Here is a 24213-nt window from a genome sequence, read left to right as displayed (position 1 = left end):
GAGCTTATCCTTCCTTCCACAGAGGCCGACCCGTGAGGTGAGGCAGTACACTCGCAGGCACCCAGCGTTCACCTTCAGACCCCCAGCAGAGGAATATTGATGTGGCCTTAAGTAGCCACCGCTGGAGCCAGTGCATCTGGCAAGGCGGTGGCAAATTGAGATAAATGGAGTAATGATCGCAAGACAAACAGCAACCCGCCGCCAGGGGAACGGCAGTGAGTGAGCGTGGATGTGCACTAGTGAAAAGGCACTAAGTGTTTCGACTTCAGGGACAAGCCTGGAATCCACCTCTAATCCTGATGACCTTGTGGAAGTACAAGGGGACCGCTCTCCTCTGCTGCTTACACCTATCCAATTAATTCGAAATCTCTGGAAGCAAAAGAGGGGCTTCATTTCAGATTAGATCTACATGACTTTTCTCTGCATTTAATGCTTAACGAAGCTTCCTAGAAGCCGGCCGTTCACCCGCATACCCCTGTCTACCCCCATTCTCCCAGTAGCCCATTAGGCCAACTGGCTGGTAAATTGGCCATGGCGCAGAGTGCCTCCTTCGCACGCCGGCCCGGGTGCCTTCTGGACACAGTGCCATTCCAAGAGAACATATCTCTCAATCTGCCCTGCGGAGACAGACCAATCAGAGCAGACACAAATAACAGAGGAGGACGGAGGAGGACGGGGGAGAAGGAGACAGAAAACGTATTCTGCAAACGAGGAGGATTTTAGACCGAACTGCACACATATATTTGTAATAAATATACTAACCAAATAAAATGTAACAGTGTCTTAATCCGATATACGGTGTTCAAGTGCTGCTCACTGATCCAAACGGAAATACTCTCCGTGGTGTAATGTGGGTAATCACGGTGTAATGGAGGTAATGTAGGTAATCACAAAGCTCCTAAGCCATTGTGTGTGTCAGGATTTGACTGAATATTATACCAGACTACACCTGCTAACGTCAATGATCTCCTCTCCGGCTCCTCCTCCTTCCTCTCGCTGTTCCACATGATTTGAGGAAACAGGCAAGCTCTGTGGCGCTCCACCACCAAAATATGCCTGGAGATAAAACGTTGGCTGCTCTGGTGCTGTAAACCAGTCAGCGCTGTAATAACTGGTGGAGTATTGAGAGGCATCCAATCAGAGTGCTGTTTCTGGCTGCTGGGGCGATGCTTCCCTCTTGTAACACACACACACACAAACACGCATTCTCTCACTCTCTCGAACACACTCTCCATAACACACACTACACACACACGCACGCACCAGCTTAGAAGGACGAGCAACACGCCACCACAGACAGGAAGTCATGCTCATTTCTAAAACAAGGCCGCTTGTTCCTCTTTCCCCTCTCGGCTGAACCCTGACCCCAGAATAGATCTGGAAATAGGCACCTCGTCCAGGGAAATGGGGCAGAGAGCCACTAGCCTCATTTCAGGCACCGTCCCTGCAAAAAAGGAAAGATTAAACAAGGCCCCCCATTGTAGTCTGGGATTCTAGACACATCTCCTCTCCTGGTTGTCATTCTTTCCATCACCTGTCAGATGGAATCAGTTCTGATCAGGGCTGGACACACCTGGACGGCGAAGCCTTGTCCTCTGGGTTGCACAGCACACTTTGCAACACGTTCCGCTGAGCTCAAAGTGCTCACAGACAGACATTAAGAGCCAAAGGACGCCAGAAACACACACACACACACACACTCCTTTTAAATACTACAACTCTGTTTCCAAAAAAGTTGGGATGCTGTGTAAAATGGAAAGAAAAACAGAATGCAAATCATTTAAACCCTATATTCAACGTAAAATAGTACTAAGGCAACATATCAAATGTTGAATCTGGAAAAATGCAGGCCATTTTGAATTCTATGCCAGCAACACATTTAAAAAAAAGTTGGGACAGTGGCATGTTCACCACTGTGTTGCATTAGCATTTCTTTTAACAATACGCTGTAAGCGTTTGGGAACTGAGGAGCCCGATTGCTTAGTTTTCCCATTCTCGCTTCATGTAGGATTTCAGCTGCTCAACAGTTCTGGGATGTATTTTTAATTTCATAATGTGCCAAATGTTTTCAATGGGTGACAGGTCTGGACTGCAGGCAGGCCAGTTTAGCACCTGGACTCTTTTACTACAGAGCCATACTGTTGTAATATGTGCAGAATGTGATTTGGCATAGCTGAAATAAGCAAGGCCTTCCCAGAAAAAAGACGTAATCTGGACGGCAGCATATGTTGCTCCAAAACCTGTATATATTGCTCAGCATTAATGGTGTCTTCACAGATATGCAAGTCACCCATGCCATGTGCACTAATTCACTCCAGTACCATCACGATTGCTGGCTTTTGAACTGTGTGCTGATTAAAAGCGGATTAGCCCAGAGGACGCGATGTCTATGATTCCCAAAAATTATTTCCAATATTGATTTGTCAGATCACAGGTCAGTTTTCCACGTCGCCTCAGTCCATCTTAAATGAGCTCAGAGAAGGTGGAGGTGGTTCTGGATCTTGTTTATAGATGGTTTTTTCTTTGTTTGGTAGAGTTTTAGCTTGCATTTGTGGATGCAGTGATGTACTGTGTTCACAGACAGTGGTTTTCGGGAAATAGTTTCTGAGCCCAAGTGTTTCTGTTTTGTTGCCACTGTCCCAGGATTTTTGAAACATAATGCTGGCATCAAATTCAAAGTGAGCAAATATTTTTCAAGAAACAATAAAATGCCTAATTTTCAACATTTGATATTTTGTCCTTGTACTATTTTGAGTTAAAGGCCCAGGGGGGGCCCACAAATCAAATTAAAAAGATTAAAAAGACACGGAGCAGCACCTGGCCTACTGCTTAGCCTTTGACTTAAAACTGCCATTGGAAGAGACACGTGCGGTCAGCCTGTGACCACGGCCCTGACTCCAGAATATCAGCACCGCAACTTTGCACTCATAACCGAGCCTGTTCAGGCGTAACATTAGGGGCCGATATTTAGACAGATACACACACACAGACACACACAGACACACACAGACACACACAGACACACACAGACACACACAGACACACACAGACACACACAGACACACACAGACACCTGCTTCCACCCGGGCCTTTTAAGTCATATCATCCTATATATTGCTGAGTGCTGATAGAAACAGTGAGGGGTCAAAGCCATGCAGTGGATAAGACCTGAATCAAGTTCAACAGTGTGCGTTTGTGTCGGTGTTTGTGTTTACTTGAATTACTATCAGTGAGGATCGAATAGTGTTTTGCACTATTTAAGAGACAACATTTTGGGAAAATGAGACTCTTCTGCCGATCCTCCCAAAAATTATTTTCTTTTCGACTTGGGATTAAGTTTAGGTTTAAAATTTAGGTTAGGGACTAGGATCTAGGGAAAATTGTTTTAGGGGCTAAAATTCCAGTCCTAACTGGCTAAAACTGCCATCACTTAACCGACATGTACGTTGCTAAGTCAAAAATATGTGATATTAAAAATGTTCAAACCTTAAAAAAGGTTTATAATGCATTTAAAGTTCCTTCTAACACTGTCATGATAACACGTAATACTTGCTTCATAACTAAAAGTTTGTAGCAATATAGGCAAATGAACACATTCAGAACGTCAAAATTCATTATACAAGTGGTTAATAGAAACTGGTTGATAGACAGGTAAAGTGTTTCTGAATCGTCTTCGCATGATCATTTCTCTGAAGATGAGATTAGATGAATTAATGAATGGACCTCTGTTTAGAATGATGATGCATAGCAGTGTACGAGAGATGGAAAGGTGGGTTGTGTGTGTATTCAGTGTGGATATGTGTGTGTGTGTTCAGTGTGGATATGTGTGTAGGTGTACTCACAGTGGATATGTGTGTGTGTGTATTTAGTGTGGATATGTGTGTGTGTATTCAGTGTGGAAATGTGTGTGTGTGTATTCAGTGTGGATATGTGTGTGTGTGTATTCAGTGTGGATATGTGTGTGCGTGTATTCAGTGTGGATATGTGTGTGTGTGTGTGTGTGTGTGTATTCAGTGTGGATATGTGCGTGTGTATATTCAGTGTGGATATATGTGTGTGTGTATTCAGTGTGGATATGCATCTATGTCTGTGTGTCTGTGTGTGTCGTCTGGAGGCAAAGGTAGATCCAGCCTGCTTCTAATGATGCATGGATCAAAGGACCACAGGAGGGAGATTACAGATCAGAGCATTGTATTGATTTTTAATTGACTGGACTGGAGCTGTAGAGAAGGGGACGGGGGGGGCAAGATTATGAAATGAGCTGGAGCTGTCACTCACTGAATAGAGAGGGAGGGAGCAAAGGAGAAAGCAAAGAGAAATGAAGAGGGATAGCAGGGGAGACATGGGAGGAGAAATTAAAAAGAGGGGGAGAGAATGGGAGAGCTGGGTAACTATGGCAAAGAAGACTGAATGTTATGTGGGGGGGGGGGGGGGGGGGGGGGGTCTATCGTCCGACCAGATACAGTAGAGGCCCTTTTCAGGGATTGCAGAAGAACATTCTAGCCAGATAGAATGAAGAGAACCTGGTTTAGTTAGAACCTCAAACCATGGCAAGTAATTCTATGTCTCCAGCACAGAACAGCTGGTTTGAGAAAACCTTCCATACTTAACACTCGAATGTAACCTTTGACCCCTTGCACTGGACTGTGGGGGAAAGGTCAATCAGCTGTGTGTGTGACCACAGCAGACTGAGGAGGAAAGATGAGAGATGGGGATTTTCAGGGTGTTTTTCCAAGCCACTGTGCTTCAACATACCACTTACTCTTTGTGGTTCCAGGCTGGGTATCTGTGCGAGCACACTGTGACAACTGCTGATGTAAAGAGGGCTTCGTAAAATAAACTTGATTGAAACTTGATGCACACACACCCCCACGCTGCCACATGTGCTTGCTCATCAAGCAGTTCCCCTCCACGATTCCCAGAAACCTGCCATCTCCTTATAGGTTACATCCTCTCCTTTCATCTCTGTTCCCCTCCTCTCTCCTCTCTCCGCCACCCCACCCCTCTCAATCACACCCACACCCCCACACACACACACACACACACACACACAGGCACAGCATCATGACACGTTCTCCACCACCTCTGTCTTTCTCTCAAGAATTATTGTCATCATCCCCTCATCTTTCCATTCCACCCCCATTTGCTCTACTGTAGTCTCTCCCTCCTCTCTCCCTCTCTCTACAGCTCTCTCCCCCTCCCTCTGTATCTATCTCTACTCCTCTATCTCTCTCTCACTCTCTATCTTTCTCTCTCCTGCTCTGTACCCTCCCTTCCCTCTCTTTTCCTCGCTTGTTCTCATATCAATCTCCTGAGGGAAAAGCTCAGGAGCCTTTGATCTGGTCTGGTTTTCTCTCCCTGAGGTTGAGGAATCCTGAAATGGGAAATGCTCCCCAATTAGTCTGGGTTAAATATTTCAGAAGCTACGGCAGTCAGCCTCTTTCTCTCCCATCTCTTCCCTCTTTCCCCTTATTCATAGGTTGCACATTTCATCATAACATTGTTTGGAGTGTTCATTTTAAGACTTAAGTCATTAGGCCACGATTTGACCATCAGTATGGCGGCAGCATCTGTAGTATGTCGATAACAATAGAAACGATTTTGCTGAATGAGGAGCAGTTCACAAATAAAATGGCTTCCGTGCTTCCATCAATTTTCCTGTTGACATTACAGAGAGCGGACAGAAACCTGTACTGGAACCAGTGGCAGCAAGCGTTGCATTAGAAGCTCAGCAGAACTTTTCTCTAAAATGTCAACACCAGGAGAAGCAGGAAATACAACAGGTTAGACAGTAAATCGTCGACGAGGAGAGAGAGAGCAGAAGATTACAAGATGAAGAAAAATAAGACGTCATTATGAGGATGTGCAAATATCAGTTGTGATTCTAGGTATTGTCGTTTTTCGCTATGGCACATTGTCATGGTAGTAACAGAAAGACTGACACAGTAGCGATGACGATAGCGATGCAGTAACACAATTGTGATTGTCTAGTGGGTAAAACGTGTAGGTATCACTTACGAAAATTTGTCCCTACTATCTTTCAAATGACAGCTCCTCAATGCGCCCACTATGTATCGCAGCTCGAATAGCACATTTACATCTGGCTCGAGTATCTGGTGGAGGTTTCTCCTTTTGGGCATGTGTTGGAAGAAGAGAAGTTTCTCTTTCAATCTGTTTCCGTTAAAGGAGGAGGAGAATGTGTCACCCGCGGGCCCTTTCTTGGAATCTGACACCCTTGCCATTTTTGTCACAGAGGCAGAAGAACTCGACAGGAGAGTGAAAAGAGAGGCAGAAGAGCACGAGAGGAGAGCGAAAAGAGAGAAAGAAGAGCATGACAGGAGATTGAAAAGAGAGGCAGAAGAGCACGACAGGAGAGTGAAAAGAGAGGCAGAAGAGCACGAGAGGAGAGCGAAAAGAGAGAAAGAAGAGCATGACAGGAGAGTGAAAAGAGAGGCAGAAGAGCACGAGAGGAGAGTGAAAAGAGAGAAAGAAGAGCACGAGAGGATAGTTAAAAGGGAGGCAGAAGAGCACGAGAGAAGAGTGAAGAGAGGCAGAAGAGCACGAGAGGAGAGTGAAAAGAAAGGTAGAAGAGCACGAGAGGAGAGTGAAAAGAGAGACAGAAGAGCACGAGAGGATAGTTAAAAGGGAGGCAGAAGAGCACGAGAGAAGAGTGAAAAGAGAGACAGAAGAGCACGAGAGGAGAGTGAAAAGAAAGGTAGAAGAGCACGAGAGGAGAGTGAAAAGAGAGACAGAAGAGCACGAGAGGAGAGCGAAAAGAGAGACAGAAGAGCACGAGAGGAGAGCGAAAAGAGAGACAGAATTCTAGGACTCGCTGTTGTCACGACAACGACTGCAACACACCGCACCCTTTGGAACACATTTCCACCACCCCACGAGCGCCCACCGACCCGCCCCAAACATCACCCCAACGTGCAGTCTACCACCAACGCCACCCGTGCCTCATTTGTTAAAAGTCAGGCAACAATGTAAGGGATCAGGCAGGGCACCAATGACATAGTGTGTAAAGGGGTCACCATGCTCTTCCACTCTGGCCTCCACTCTGGCCTCTACTCTGGCCTCCACTCTGGCCTCTACTCTGGCCTCTACTCTGGCCTCCACTCTGGCCTCCACTCTGGCCTCCACTCATCAATGAACATCAGTCACTGAGGGGGCTAAACAGACTCCTTGTGCTGCGGGGTCTATTCTAAGAGAGCTGTCAATCAATCCAGTTGAAGCCGAAGCTTCGTTGACCAAGCTCTTTGGCTGAGCACCCTCTCTTACTCTTCAGCATTGTTCAATCGATCCTTTCGGACATGGAGTGGAAGTGGAGTAAAAGTAGAAGCAGAGCTCACAGCACGGTTAGATCCAGAACTTAATGCAGTGTTGTGACAAAAAAAAAATGGGTGCATGAAGGGATGACATGCTGATCTGCCTGGTGTAATATGTGAAATATCATTCCCTTGCAAAGCCAAGGATTCTGTGTTTGGGTGCAATCCGATCTGGAGATACAGTCTACGGATCAAAGCGGCCTTTGATAACCACATATAATCTCAGCAACTGTTCAAACTGTAAACCAACGAACAACAATCCACTCAGAAAGGTATTTCGGCGAGTAGTAATAAATAGGGAATACGTGCCATTGTGAAATGCTAGAAAATGCTCTAGCCAACGTGCCAGCCTTGTGCTTTTATCTCCACGACAAAAACACGATGTAATAAATATTATTTATCTGATATGAGGGTGAATAACAGCTGCATATCAATCTGGAAAGGTGGAGGATGTTCTCGGTTCCAACAGGAATTTTTATAATATTCGCTGAGGCTTTAAAAAAAATTATTATCAAATCTAAGTTGTGAGTACGCGTATTAGGCCTGTCAGGTTAGCAACCTATTTTATCCAGAGGTCAGTGCTGCTAATGGCCCTGAACAATGGCAGAGGGACCGGCGAGGGTCCACAAGTGTCCGTAAGAGCATCGCTCGTGATGTGTGTGGACCCCTAAAAGGTCCTGCACTGCCACCCCCCCCCCCCCCCCCCCCGTACCTCCTATGTAACGTTGGGGGAGGACACATGCGCTCGGCTGCCACGCCGTCACACGTGTGACCAAATTCCCCCCCGACACGTGTAGGAAGCAGCAACGCAAACACGCTCGGGAGGGAAAATACAATATGTATACGAGGAGTCGGAGGGGGGGCGGCGGGGTAGAAGCGGGTGATTCTCCCCTCTCATTCAGCTATATGGCTCTTAATCGAATCTTGGGGGAGAGCATGGCAACTAAATTATTTAATTTACCCAAACTGTTGCTCGCTGATGAATTTTTCATACTTCCTTTTGAAGTGCGTTAATGAGGTTTGCAAGTGCTGCGCTTTAAGAAAGAGGAGTTCTGCCCGCCACCCCTTCCTTTAGCGCCCACCTCCTCCCCTCGCTCATGTTAATGTGAAATAAGCTAATTAACAGGGGAGAAAAGGGAGAGCGCTAGTCAGCCAGCAGGCCGCAGGTGTGGAGCTGCATGGCCACTCTGACATGGTGTGTTGGAGGGAGCTGGGAGCGTTGTACTGAGACCGTGGCTGAGGGAGCTGTAAAAATGCGTGCCATGTTTTTCTCCCGTTTCTGCAACGGCAGGAGAGGCCAACAAGAATTATGGCCGTACACTGTTCCTTTAAAACGATGGCAAAGAGATAAGCATAAGCGTGAATCCGATACAGTGAAACAGGCGGAGTGAGAAAAATCGAGATGGAGAGAGAAAGAGGTAGGCCAGAGTTTTTAGTTTCTGTAAGTGAACCAGCGCTGACCAATCACGCCCAGTTAAATCCATTCATTTGCTGCACTTGGTTAATGGGTCTATTGATTGGTCTCGGTGGCTGCTCTAACGAGCCAGCAGCTCTGACAAGGCTGGAGGTTGGACTGAATGAAGAGGCTTTCCCGGACCTTCTTACCAGGGGCCGTGCCTGACCCCCCCTCACCTCCACCAAGGCTAATGACCACCCTCTTCGAGCAGCTGGAGCCTCAATTACCTGACTGGGTTCTAGAAATGATCACATCTCCAGACTCCAAATCCCATAAGGCACCACTCCAGACTCCCCACTGGGCCATCAATAAGCCCAGGGTGTCATCCATCCCCTCCTTTCATTAAGATCCCAAGGGCCTAGGGGGCCAGGATCCCCAGCTACAACATTATGTCAGGTCCTTAATCGTCTCACCATTTGGTGCCCACAGTCCCCCACAACCCCCCACAGTCCTCCACAGCCCCCCACAGTCCCCTACAGATCCCCACAGTCCCCTACAGACTCCCAAATGTCCCTTATAGTCCCCTACAGACCCCCACAGTCCCCCACAGTCCCTAACAGACCCCCACAGTCCCCTACAGAACCCCAGAGTCCCCTACAGACCCCCACAGTCCACTAAAGACCTGAACAGACCCCCACAGTCCCCTAAAGACCTCCCACAGCTCCCCACAGTTTCTTACAGACCCCCACAGTCCCCTACAGACCCCCACATTCCCCCATAGTCCCCTACAGTCCCCCACAGACTCCCACAGTCCCCTACAGACCTGAACAGACCCCCACAGTCCCCTAAAGACCTCCATAGTCCCCAACAGACTCCCAAAGTCCCCCATAGACTCTCACAGTCCTCTTGGACGTCTGGTGAAGACAAACAAAGGACTGCCGCTCTCTCTGTAGGCAGCACCTGGTAGCGCCTGTAATGTAAAAATCGGCTGTCTCAAAGCACAGGAATGCTTTGAACACTGGGAGACTTTGGATATGCAAGCTGAACAGCGCGGGTACATACAATACAGTTGTCCCGTTTTTACTCATTGTTTTCCCGCTAACAATGTCCTGGTGAGACTTGATAAGAAAATCGCAACAGATTGAATACAGTCAAAGTATTGGACTGGTTCAGATGCATAGCGTTATACAGTTGAAAGCAACAACAATGTAAAACAGACGATTATTTTAATTCACTTTCTAGAAAGTACATCAAAGGATCAAACACAATTTTAAAACTATTTGGTGCGAGGTACCAGAGAGTGTGGGCTGAGCGCAGTGAGGAGTGGAGACGGTCCAATTTGACTGGAGCATGGCGTGATATCTGAGCGGGTCAGAAGGCTGTCACTCAGTACCACTCCAGGACTGTTCCAGGACCGCTCCAGGAACACTCCACAACTGCTCCAGGATCACTCACTTCACATGGTCAGAGTAGGCTCAGCCCCACATGCATTTCTAGGAAACGTGTGGGCTGCTCAGCTCCTTGACTAAGCTGCCATTGAGTTTACTAAATACACTCATAAAGAAACTCATGAAACACACTGGTGTAATGGAGACGACTTACAGAACAGGAGGACCAAAAGCTGGTTAATACTCAGGTTCAGGTTATGTTTCTTGTCTTATATTGGTGCTAATTTAAGGTAGCCTATTATTTGGCTAATAATGCATTAATTTGTATTTATAGTGTATGTCAGCAGCAACAAAGTTGTCAGTGAGGTCCACTAGCAGACCTCATCCACAATATGCAGGGTATGTATAAACTTTGAATAATAAGCTAATAATGTAGCCTAACCAATTAATGTGTGTGCATTTTATTTAAAAGGAAAAGACTATGACATTTACTGTAGCCTTTATTTGAAATAAATTGTGATTATAGGGTCACCTTTTCATTTTGTTAATCAAAATAAGCCATAGGCTTCATTTAAATCATATATAGTTATAATTCAATGTCTAAAAAACAAATGGTCAGCATGCATAGTGAAAAATGTATGTGTTTTGTTTAAATTATGAAAATGTACAGGGCGAATTTGGGTCATGGAGAAATGGGGAATTGGTTGGGAGATGCATACAGGAGTGGAACGGTGGGCAACAACTGTTCCCAGAACGGGATTTTGTCCGGTCACGTTCTCTGCAAGGTACCGACCGGTGTCATGTGTATTCAGAGCTCAGGCCCAAGGAGAGTCATGCTGAAGTGGGCAGGCCTGGGCAGCAACAAACCTGGGGCTTCTTTTTGCCACAGCAGAAACATGAGATTTAGAGAAGAGCTCTGCGGCCAAAGACCGCCCAAAAAACCTGTGGCCGAGACAAAGAATGAGAAATGGCCCTTAGGGGCGGGAAAGGGGGAGACGGTAACCGGGGTTCTCCGAACCACTTCACAGCTCCAGCCTGGGCTACAGCAACGCCTCCCTCCCTATCCTAATTTCTCCCTGCTTCCCGTAATTCATCCCAGGATTCCTGTGTGTTTATTGCCGACGTAAATGGCAAAGATTTAACCGGGTGCCACATCAGTGATCAAGAGCAAACAAGCCGCTTTTCTGGATGAGTTCTCTGGCTCCGTTTACATGTGCTCCGCATTACTAACGACTGGGAGGAGGCTTGACAGGGACTCATCCGTCTGGGCCCGCCACAATCCGTCAGCAGCTACCGCCGGCATTCATTTAGACAAAGGGCCTCTTGGCGTCTGGATGGGACATGGCAGAGGAGAGGAGCACTCGGGACTGGGAAGTCAATGGCGTAAGGTACAGCCAGAGCTAGGGGTGCCAAGGCTGAGCCAGCAATACACAGCAGACCATCTATCAAGCAGCTTTGGGGAGCAGCAATTCACATGAGAACCATCCCCAGTTCCTGTAAGAGTCCACAACATTATCAAGGTTGTCCACAGCCATGCTGTCCTATCTCCCTCTGTTCAATACCCCAATCACAGCAGTTCAGAATTCAGGGGTGGCTTGTTTGTGGTTGCTTCAAAGCCAGTGACACAGCACTAAAACCTACCAGCACTAAAACCTACCAGCACTAAAACCTATCAGCACTAAAACCTACCAGCACTAAAACCTACCTGCACTAAAACCTACCAGCACTAAAACCTACCTGCACTAAAACCTACCTGCACTAAAACCTACCAGCACTAAAACCTACCAGCACTAAAACCTAGCAGCACTAAAACCTAGCAGCACTAAAACCTACCAGCACTAAAACCTACAAGCACTAAAACCTACAAGCACTAAAACCTACCAGGACTAAAACCTACCAGCACTAAAACCTACCAGCACTAAAACCTACCCGCGGTACGGACTGCACTTGGGGCGATGCAAAAGATAATTTTCCCCTGGCCGAAAGACATCAGCGCTGGGGAGAAGCGCGATGGGGATGAAGCCATATCACAGTAACCTTTTCCTCAGTTAACGCCGCCCGGCGAGCACGGCACTAATATCTCCCTCGGAATTAGCGTGGATCAATGCGGCCGGCGAACAGAGAGCTTCGCTGAGGGAAAAGCTATAGCGTGGCAGATGGCAGGCAGTTTATCACTTCAATTAACTCCCCGGCCGGCGCTGGCACGGCAGACTGGGATATGTCCAGTCGCCTCCTCAACCGACTCGGAAGCCCGGAATTACAACATCCTCTTCAAATCACATTACTGCAACCTGACAGGGAATTTAGCCATCATTAAATGTTCCATGGCTAAGTTCCCGTCGTGCTTCAAGGGTGAAATGCAAGAATGTTTCCTAGCGCTACCCGGCAACAAGTACATCAGAGAGAAAAACACAAAAATTGTCAATGTTGAAAATTAAAGCATTGTTTTGCTAGTAGGAATTGTTTGTCTAATGAGAGTGAATGATTTCCCTATTTTCTTTGAGACTGAATTGAAATTGATTGTGAGTTAAGCAGTGTTTACAGGTGGCTGTTTTATTCCTGTCTTTTCATTAGGTAGAGCTGTCACAGGAACACCGGAGAATCAGGCTGTTGAGGATGACTGAGGCTCCCTTCACCTCTCATTTCAGTAACCTGACACACCAGCCTGAATGGAAGCCCCTCTCCCCCTCCATTTGTTTTCTCCTTTCATTCTTCAGGAAGCCTGTCAGGGATTTTCTAAATACAAATTTGCAATCTAAGGCTGTCACGAAAAATCAGATTCATCCTGTTTTCCCATTTCTGCTGTGGGTGGAAGTGGGAGTATTGAGCGCCGGTGTCCATTATCACAGTGTGGGATTTCTCGGTTTCATTGAGCTGCTCTGGTAGTTACACATTGTTTCCGTTGAGATCCTCGTAGCGCTGAAATCACATGGCTGCCCTCGGACGACTCAGAATCTCTGTTTTATCAGAGATCGCACATGAGAGCAGAAGAGGCCCAGCGTGATCAATGGCCAAACATGCAGTTTGTAATAAATCCTACAAAACGGTGATTGGGCCCACATCAGGTAACCCAGAATGTCCGTATTGACTGATATTATACCACACCTCCTAATAGAGCATATTAAACCTCACATGTGAAACCCAAAGGCAATCTATTATTGTTCCATATAATTACGTCTTACCTAAACAAGTCCGAGCTGCTAGGCAGGTGTCGCGCGGTTGGTGCTATAGAACAGATATTAATCCCCGTGCAGCTGTTCAACACCGGGGGGGGGGGGGGGGCCGAACTGACATTTTCAAAATCCAACCCCAACGCTCATACGCCAGGACACACGTGTTCACAAGGCTCACAAGACTCTGTTTTATAGGACACTGACTTAAAGACCACAATTATCCTATTTACACCCATTCGCAAGTTCTGACACTGTAATAAATGTTCCCGGCTCATATCGATCAGACACGGGCCGTCTTCAGGATGACAAGTTGGCTTTTCAGTGCCGCCGCCCTTTAACCTGAACGTGTTTCAGACGCACTGCGTTGACAGCGCTTGCGTCATCTTCTTGCCTGGGGGGTTAATCAGTGGGAATCTTTCTACCCCTCCCTCAGTCCTTCTACCACTTCATACTCTATTTCTCTTTCCACAACCTCAATTTCCGTATGCTTGCTCTTTCTCTCTAAACGCATCAGCCCCCCCCCACCCTCCATGCCACTTCTGCCCCCCCCCCCCCGCCCCCCCAACTCTCTGCCTCCTACCCTCTCCCTTCCCATTTGCTATGGGGTTCTTTTGAACGGGGCCTGGCAGTGTGCGTAATGTATTCCTGGGCTGGTTGCGGCTCCATCCACTCTCCTTCTCAGTGCCGGTGGCTAAGCGAGGATCAGACGAGGAGATCTATCGGCCCTCTCCTGGCATCGCAGGCACGCCGTCTCTCTCGCGGGCCTCTGCCGCTCTCTCTGTGTTATGTAAACACCCGACTCACGCTGTCAAAGAAGGAAGAAACACCCCACTCATCTCCATATCAAAGTACGCTCAGTCGCCGGGCCGGGTGGCGCTCAGGAAAAGTGTCACGTTGTGTTGTGTAGGTTAAACTCCACGGTAAGGGGAGGTTTAGTCCCTCTCTATTGTGTCTGCTTTTTTCCATTGGCCTTCCAGAAAACAAAAAAGGGCTTGATGTTGAATAAATTCATCTTCCTGGCTGGGATTAATTCATTTATAAATTGGGGAGGCCTTTAACATGAGCATGACCTTCAGGAACAGTCCTTAGGCCATCGATATATTGTTGAGTCCTATTGTTGACTGCAATGTTTGAGTGTAAAAACTGGAATTTATTGAAAGCCAACCACCCAAAGGGGCTGAGGCATGTTGGCCGGGGACGCCTGCAGACAATACGGTCGGTACTCCAAAGGGGCTGAGGCACGTTGGCCTGGGACGCTTGCAGACAATACGGTCGGTACTCCTTGGTGCGAAGCCCCACAGAGTGAAAACGGGGCACAATTCAGTTTGAAGTCTTCATGACACGAGCGCTGAGTTTGTGTTTCACATTAGCAGAGCACCACAGGTTTACTCTGTCTGTTAGCGGGATCATATTTCCTGGTCTGACTTGGCCCCCGCACTAAACATAAACAAGACAGGGGTGGTGGGGGGCTTCCCTGGGGCCTTGAACCCCCACTCTCTCCCCGAGGAGCAACCATGCATCAATCAGTAAGACCTCCACTAACCCTGCTGGACCTCCCCTGCTGCCCAGGAGTGGCCCTGACCCAGCCAGGGAATCAATAGCAGGGGGAGGAAAAGACTGACAAGTTGGGGTGGGGGGGGGGGTTGGGGGAAGCCAACTGTTAAAATATACACATCTGTCAATCAGAACAGGCTGTGAACACACCATTTGGCTGAAACCGAAGACGGGGTCTCTCAGAAGTTTGCGCAGCGGTGAACAATAGATGGAGCTGGAGGTGAGCGAGGATGGAGGGAAGTCAACAGTCAGCCGGGCTCTCTGTTCAGCTCGGCTCCGCCGCGGCACCGCAGACAGCCGGGGGCCCTGAGCTACGCAGTGCATGCTGGTCCCATGTGGCGGCCGCATGGGGGACGGTGGGCGCTCATGTGCAAAAGGAGAAAGAGGTGGAGAGACGGAGGAGTGAGGTTGTACTGACTGGAGGTGACCCGGAGACTGACTACTGACAGGCCCTGGGCATAGCAGGGGGAGGGGGGAGCGGGATGGAGGGAGGTGGTTGGTTGGTTGGCCACCCCAGGGGGAGTGGGGGGGGCGGGAGGGGCGGGAGAGAGGCGGTTGGTCGGTTGGTTGGTTGGTTGGTTGGTTGGCCACCCCAGGGGGAGGGCACAGAGCCAGGCCTCTGAGTGGCAGACAGGTCCCGCCAGTCGAGACGGATTGACGGGGCAGGGAGGGAGACAATGCTGGGAGCGGGCCGAGAGGCCGTGGAGCCCCCGTGGTCGTGGGTAGCCAAGAGTGGCACACCCATCCAGGAGGAGCAGTGGGGGTGACAGGCCCAAAGTGGCTCTCGCTATCAGAGCGAGCAGGTGTAGCTGTCAGTGTCATGGGGACTCGGGGAGAGACAGACAGAGAGGAGGAGGGCCAGGTATGGATGGAGAGCTGCCCGATACCTGACAGTCCTGCCACACTGCTCACCGGCTGAGCTGCCGGAGAGGCCTGAGCGAACAGCTCAGGAGTCCGTGTCCCGCCATTGGGGGAGCTGGTTTGATGGCCCGGGACGGAGGGTGGGGGTGACAGGAGCGGGGGGGTGGGGAGAGGTGAGGGAAGCGAAATGGAGAGCTGTCACAACTGACTTTCAGAGCATGGCCACCCCTCCCATCATACCCCTCAGCAGCTGTCAGAACCCATCTCTGTCTGTCATACATGTTTACACTGTTGACACCTAATTATCCCAGTTAAAGGGAGGGAGCAATCAGACACTCCTTTTCTCAGCTCCGACACTTCCCTTTCTTTCTCTTTCGTTACTTCCCTCTACCTCTGTTTGCCAAATCGGTTGGAATTTTTTCCCTTCCCTTTCTCTTTGAGAGTTGAATTATTGACTAAATCCATGCACTTGATACATTCATTTCTCTTCGGAGGCTGAAATGTAAAAATATCCAATAAGAAACATTTCCTGGACCCCATTCTATGTTCTGACTGGGAGTAATCTATTATTGAAGTGCCCCTTCGTCTAAAAAAAGAAGTTGAAAGCAAGTTATTTTTACGTAACGCAACGGAGCGAATCATAGTTTCTCTGCAGCGATCACTAAGATCTTGAATATGAGCCTTTTTAAATAACATGTTTTACTTTGATATGATTAATTTATAATTATGCAGGAATATTATCCAGTCACTGAATGTGGTGTGCTTATACATTTGAGAAAAAACCTTTTACTAAGTTGATAAACCGTATGTTTACCAGACAGCAATGTGTGTGTGTGTGTTTGTGTGTGTGTGCGCGCAAATGTCATATAAGAGGCTTCCTGGAAACCACCATGCCTGCTGTGGCATACTCAAGCGGGCCGGTTGGTAGGCGGGCATTATTGGTGGAGAGCAACGGGTGACAGGTAGAACCTAGCGGGAGCATTTGATTGACAGCCCAGCGCACTCCATGTCTGGATCGATCACTGAGGAGGGGGAGATGAGATCGGAGGGGCCTAGAGAGGATGGGTATGGGATCGGGGGAAAGGGGGTGTCTGTCAATCGTGTGTGTGCCTGTGTGTGAGGGGGATGGGGTAGTGTGTGCGAACGCAGGTGTCTAAAAGTGCACCATATCTCCAGGAACTACACAGGCCAGCGCACCACCTTTCCAGGAACTACACAGGCCAGCGCACCATATCTCCAGGAACTACACAGGCCAGCGCACCACCTTTCCAGGAACTACACAGGCCAGCGCACCACCTTTCCAGGAACTACACAGGCCAGCGCACCAACTTTCCAGGAACTACACAGGCCAGCGCACCATATCTCCAGGAACTACACAGGCCAGCGCACCACCTTTCCAGGAACTACACAAGCCAGCGCACCACCACTCCAGGAACTACACAGGCCAGTGCACCATCTTTCCAGGAACTACACAGGCCAGCGCACCACCTTTCCAGGAACTACACTCAAACAGCAATGCTTTACAAGACTGGCTTAGGCAGGTCTCATTTCAGTCAATGTTTATCCCAATGTCAAAGTACAGCATGAAAATATTTCAAATGGACAAGGTAAAAAAAACAGGCCTTTCTCATCACTACAGCAGCTTGTATCTTCACCTGCAAGATAAACAACCAGATTTTGATTAAACACGTCAGCATTAAAGAATGCATCTCATGTGCCTTTTTAAGAAATATGCAAATGAACATAGTCCCCAATTCCAGCATAATTATTTCTCAACACTAGGAAAAGGGAAAAAAAAGAAAATTTCCCTAAAAGAAAGGAAATCTAAACTTCCCTTTTCCGTAATATTTATTTTCTCAGATAGCTTGGCACTCTGACACAGTGTCGCAGGGCCCAAACAGGCACCAAAGCCTTGGACCCAAACGCATGAACGCAGGAGCCTCTGACGGCAGCGTTGACAGGATGTAGCTGCTATACTGCGGTCTGGCCCTCAGGTTCAATGGCCTACATTGGGAAGGGTGGCGTGTCAGTGCTAGATATGAGGACACTCGTGAAGTGTAAGGGAGTGGGACAGTCATTTTCAATTCAATGTCCTAATAGCAAACATGCCTCTTTTTGTATTCATATTTCATTCAAGCTTCCCTGCGGAATGTCGGAGGCGCCTGTTTTTCCTTGAAAAGGGGGGCTTCAAAAGAAGAAGAAGTCTTTAATATTCCTGGAGCTGGTGCCATTCTTAAGCATATCTAAAGAGCCTCAGTGTTAAAAGCCAAATGGAACTTTGAAAGTGAACACCAGTGAAGCAGTGGGGAGCGGTGTGTTAACCAATAGAAGAAAGAAGAAAAGACACAGGGCCTTAGACCTCTTCAACTGGAGGCAGGCCAAGGCCAAGAGAGAAGGCTAGAAAGTGATAACAACTGAGCACCACAAACACACAAGCTTAGCCCCTATTCTGGCAGCCGCGCACACACCCTGCAATATGTGACGATGAACGTTAGTTTATATCCGGTACTCTCTGAAATATTTCAATTTGCATCTAATTAAATACAACTCTGCGACTCTTGTCTGTGCCAAAAACTGTATTTGGGAATCAGGTCTGAGGTGTTATGGAGAAAAAGAAATAGCGTAGATGCCCATTTCTGTTTCATGTTCCATTGATATGCCGCCTTGAAGGGCCATGACAGATGCTCATGCAACAATAAGTTGTTCGCAGGTGGAAAAGCATGAAGCAAAAAGAAGGTCAAGCGTGAAATGTCCTTTTTGTATTTCAGACGTAGAGGCCCCTTTATTTCAGTGTGTCACAGTGTGTTCTACTTTAATTCTTCTCCACTCCAGCTCCCAAGCCCCCATCTGAGGTGACACAACTAGTCACCCGTGGCCAATTACCGTTACACAGGGTACCTGTCTCCATCCCCTCAAGTCCCCTTTCCACACTGCAGGAGACGAGCTGCAACCCAGGGGTGGGCCCTGAAGCACAACACCGTCTCAGCTGACTCACCTTGGCTCAGATCAGATCAGTTCATCTCTCCCTCGCTTTCTCTCTTTCTCTCTTTCTGACTCTCCCTTCATCCAGTTTTCACCTTGAAAAAAACGCATTCTATAGCCACCCTTCTGCGCTCTGTAAACACACACCACCGTCATAGAACTAGACATTCTGTAAGACCCCACATGCAGTCAACCCGGGCTACACACACACACACACACACACACACAAGCTCGCCACCCAGCCTCACACTCCCATGAGCCTCGTCAACAGAAACATGTTTCAGAAATGCTGCAATCGTTGAGTCCCCAGTCACCAACAACCAACCCCCCTCGCCCCCCCACTGCCTCTGCAAACTCCTCCTGCCCCCCCACCCCCCCATACATCTTCCAGCCAACACACATGCTGTGGATGAAGGTCTAGCGTCAGAGCAGCTTTCCAAAGTTACAATAACAGAAAGGGCTCCATTAGGATAATTAGTGTTGTCTCTAGTTCCTCGTGGTTGGAGGCCCGTGGGTCTGGGGGAGGGAGGGCAGGGGGTGCGGGAGGGAGGGCAGGGGGTGCGGGTAAATAAACCAAATCGAATCAATCTGCATAGCTTATGAGATGCTGATGAAAATAACACGCATCCCCATCAAAATCAATAGCGAGTGCAACATCACGTTGGGTAAATTCTCTGTGATCCAATTGCAGCTCACGGCATAGGGAACTGTGTAAATGGAGCATGTTTGCCCGGCCGACTACGCCATTAATACTGATGGGTGAAATACGCTCGACAAACACGCGTGTCCTGCTTTTAGACACACCTCTCTTGAGCACATCTAATCACGTAAGACAGTTTTCACATGCAGTTATACTTGCTACACGTGTATATAAGACGTATAATATCATATATTTGTATAAAGGGCTACAATGTATCCCACTACATGGGTATCATATCAACACTGGAACCAGTTTCACACAACGGGAAATGTGAATTGTGAATGTTGATTATAACAGAATGTTTTAAAGGGTTAATCATATATTTGTTTAGGCTAAATCAAATTTAAAAGTAAAACTTCAGAACTTCAGAAGTCTTCTCAACCTAGAAAACACTAGCTTGCATTTCCTGCAACAACAAGAGGATCATAATGATATGTAGAATCTGTATCTTGTGATGATGTTTACACTCACCTAAGATGGCTTCTCAGATGTTCTTATTGAATACTTCTTCTACAGTATGTGCGGTAGATCAGTTTTGACACAACAGCACAAGTTGTTTTGACTCAGTCTTCACGGCCTACTGTTACAGTAACCTCATTTTCATTGCAATAACTATTTTGAAGTAACAATTCATTAAATGTAAAAACAGTGATTAGCTACTCTTCTATGGAGTGGAACAACTTGTGCACTATCAGAAATTATCCAAAACAACAATTACCCATCTCAAAAAGTCGGCATAGCTGTAATGTATCAAATGAAATGTGCATCTAGTGAGGGAACTGTTTATCAAAGGAATAGATCAAATGTCTCATCATTTCGTTTCACTTTGACAGTTTTGACAAGAGCAGCTAATAAAAAAAAAACCTGTGAACTTTATTCTTCAATTTGACCCTTGGAAACCTGTACTGTGCTGCTGTAAGCTGTGTTTATGACACACATTTCCTCACACAGTGCCAGAAGTAACAGAACCAGTGCCAGCCTTCCAACACTGGCTCAAAAACCTTCTGGGCGCTTATCTTCATTAAATGCTGCATATCTGAAACAGGGATATTTGCACGCCAGACTGCTCCAGACCGCTACATAGTCTGTGCAGTATTGTTGCCGCGCAACCAGGAGCCAGCGCACTTCCAGGCCCAGATTGATAAAGCAATCTGTGTGTTTCACACAAACAGGAAGCAAATGTTTCGAGGGAATTGTAGGGCGCCCCAGCTACACCCAGGAGAAACCATCACAAAAACAAGACCGGTCTGTAAGGCAAAAAGAAACAGCACCAAACTGAGAGGCAAACAGGTACCAGTTGTAGTAAATGAACACATAACTTAAAAACTCTAAGTGCTTCCAAAATCAGTTTAAAGTTGGCCAACATTTTTTATTTTAGACAGTTCTTTTTCTTTCATTTCACAATCAGAATAAGAAAGAGTTTTTGGGATTTGGAATTACGGCAAGGCATTTAATTAAAATAGATGGGCTGGCGATTAACAAACTGCAGCATTAAATAAGACAAGGAAGAATTGGTCATTTTGTTACGAATGTTGTCAACATGTCCGCTGTCCTTAGAATGTTTTGAGGAAATGTGTCGTTGGGTAACAACACATCCCCAGATGGCAGGAAGTAGAATAAATGAATTTGTCTCGACAAACTACGTCTTCGGACCGAACTGCACATTCAGCCGCTAGAACAGGCCGTTGATATGCAAGTCACACCGGGTCAGGCACGGTTCGACTAAACTATGGCTCCGACAGAAACAACCAGAACGTTCCAGGGTGGCAGGTCGCTCTAAAGACAGATTTTACAACGGGATCCCAACAATCATAATCGCCTCCAACAAATGATGCCAAAACATTGACAAACCCACTCATTAATCATTACGCTTAATGAAAATGTAGGACATTTCTTAAGCGCAGAATGGATTTTAAAAATCCCTCCAAGGCCCTGGTTCTCTCTGCCTGATGAACAGTTTGGGCTGTCCTGTCCATCCCTCAGATTAGCTCTGTGGGTTGTGAATTAGTCCGAGTATGGCTGCCACTACTCTCCTCCACACAGCAGTTACTGGACAGGCTACTAAATCACCTAAAGGCAGGCGCTAAAGAAACAGGTGGCTATGCCCTGAGGAATGCATGTACACACACTCAAGTCTACAATGTACATACAGTATAGACAGACACACACACACACACACACACACAGACACACACACACACATGTGCGCACGTGCTGCTCAGATGACAGGGTTGAATTCTGTTTGTGCAGTTTTCTCTTGGTTTTCTGGGATCCTGGGCGAGATGAGGAGAGGAGAATAAGGAGAGAAGAATATGAAAGTGGAGGCAGGAACGTGAGGGGAGCCCCAACACAATGGGTTCCCCAGGGCTCCCCAAAAACCACATCAATACAACCTCCTTCAGCACATCACACAGCAGAGGAAGCTATCTCTCTCTCTCTTACACACACTTACATAACACACACTATACCTGCACATAGAAGAACAATTCACACAAAACAAACACATAAACACCAATAGAAGAACACCCATGCACACAGACAGACACACACACACGCACACCAACTCAAAGGGGATAAAGATTGTGAATTACAGGGTACCCAAGGGACTATTACTGTAGATCCCCTGAAAAAAAGAGGAGACCCCGTAAATACAACAAATGTACAACTTTGAGGAATATCTGCATAATGCAACTGCAAGCATCCCTCAACTTTTTATAAATACAGTGGTTAATGTGTTATAGGGTTAAATGGGGAAATAATACCGTCTGATGCACGAGACATAATAACCCACATCTCAATTTCTATGTAGTTGCAGTTGACATCCAAGTCAGGCCAATCACTATTTTGGTTTTGCAGTCTGGGTAACAGGCACAATCTTGGGGTTGTCTTCCTATTAAGGAGTAATAACTGATATAAGTTGAAGTGGACTATAGGCACTGTGAGCGGGAAGTTTGCTTTTCATTTGATTTGTTTGACAACTGTTTGTATCCACGTCACATTCAAAGGTCATTCACGTTTACAGTTGAAAACACATACACCCAATCCAGTAAACGACACAGTGTAATTTCCTGACTGATGATATCGAAGCACATTATTCACTCCCAAGGACTGACGAGATGAGCTGCAAACAGGCAGCGTCCAAGGAGGCTGACGTCTTTCTAGTTAGGTACTGTTGTTGTTTAATTAGCTTTGGCCCTTTATAGAAGACCCTCCGATGCCTCTCTGTGATGTAAGCAGCCATCTGCTAACACTGGACGATGGAGTGTAACTGCATATTCAGATGACACTCACCAGGGGGAAGGAATGTATGGCAAATGGAATGTGTATTACATTATGTGTAGGAATTGTTTGGAGATGAATGTCTTGCTCTCATAGCAACGACACATGTTCTGTGTATTTGTGTCAGTGTGTGTTCTGTGTTTTGTGCGTGTGTGTCTGTCGGTCTGTGTGTGGGGTTACTGTGTAAAGGCAATGAGGTTAGTTAATGAGCCAGTGGGTGGTGCAATAATGGAGTAGTGTGGTGTGCGTGTGTGTGTGTGTGTGTGTGTGTTTGTGTGGGTGGTGCAATAGTTTATTGCTGTGGGTGTATGTGTCTGTGTAGGTGGTGTATTAATTTGGTGCTCTGTGGTGTGTTGTGTGAGTGGTGTGGGTGTGGTGTGTGTGGTGCAGTAGTTTGGTGCTGTGTGGCGTGTGTGTGTGTGTGTGTGTGTGGTGCAGTAGTTAGGTGTTGTGTGGTGTGTGTGTGTATGTGTATGTATGTGTGTGTGTGTGTGTGTGTGGTGCAGTAGTTTGGTGTTGTGTGGTGTGTGTGTGTGTGTGTGTGTGCGTGTGTGTGTGGTGTGTATGTGGGTGGTGCAGTAGTTTGGTTTTGTGTGGTGTGTGTGTGTGTGTGTGTGGTGTGTGTGTGGGTGGTGCGGTAGTTTGGGGCTGTGTGGTATCTGCCCAGCCTTCTGTCAGGGCTCCAACATATTTCCTCTCTTTCATTCCAGATCAGTAGAGGCCTGTCGAGACCTGGCAAGAGGGGCCTTTTTCTCCCCACAAAAATCCCCTCTCTCCCTATAGAAGCCCAGACTGGTGTCACTCTATGTCTTGCTCTCTCTCTCTCTCTCTCTCTCTCTCTCACACACACAAACACACACACAGCGAGAAAGCCCCATCTGCCTGTGGAGAGCTCCTCGCTCCCTGGGCTCTTGTCAACAGCGGCTCCTGGAGTGCCTTGTGACACACTGCCTGCTGCCATCTGCCCTGCCCTCCGCTGCATAACCCACTGTCTGTCTGGGAGAGAGAGACTGTCTGTCTGTCTGAGAGAGAGAGAGACTGTCTGTGTGTCTGAGAGAGAGAGAGAGAGAGAGAGAGACTGTCTGTGTGTCTGAGAGAGAGAGAGAGAGAGAGAGAGAGACTGTCTGTGTGTCTGAGACAGAGAGACTGTCTGTCTGTCTGGGGGAGAGAGAGAGACTGTCTGTGTGTCTGAGAGAGAGAGAGACTGTCTGTGTATCTGAGAGAGAGAGAGAGAGAGAGAGAGAGACTGTCTGTGTGTCTGAGAGAGAGAGAGAGACTGTCTGTGTGTCTGAGAGAGAGAGAGACTGTCTGTGTGTCCAGAGACCAGAGGCAGAACAGGTATGAGAGTGACACAGAGATAACGAGAAGCTGAGAGAGGGACCAGCTAGACTGAGCCCAGGATGACAGATACTGCACTGCTGTCGTCAGACCAGTTTCCCAAACTCAGGACACCCTTACTGAGCAGCTGGGGAAAAAGGCTCAGGCTTCATTAACACACAGGCTTGTATGGTTTGCTTGCCCCTGTACACCCCATACTTCAGCCCCCCACCCC

The 24213-nt window shown here is 47.5% G+C and overlaps 1 protein-coding gene across 2 annotated transcripts in view; it reads right to left on the bottom strand.

Moving 5' to 3' along the window:
• Positions 1-24213, bottom strand: part of LOC105011408 (ephrin-A2) — a 112629-nt gene that overhangs the window by 33631 nt on the left and 54785 nt on the right. The window lies entirely within an intron of this gene.

The sequence above is a fragment of the Esox lucius genome, chromosome 8 (assembly GCF_011004845.1).
Source record: "Esox lucius isolate fEsoLuc1 chromosome 8, fEsoLuc1.pri, whole genome shotgun sequence".
Lineage (NCBI taxonomy): Eukaryota > Metazoa > Chordata > Actinopteri > Esociformes > Esocidae > Esox > Esox lucius.
This window is presented reverse-complemented; position numbering and strand designations above follow the sequence as displayed.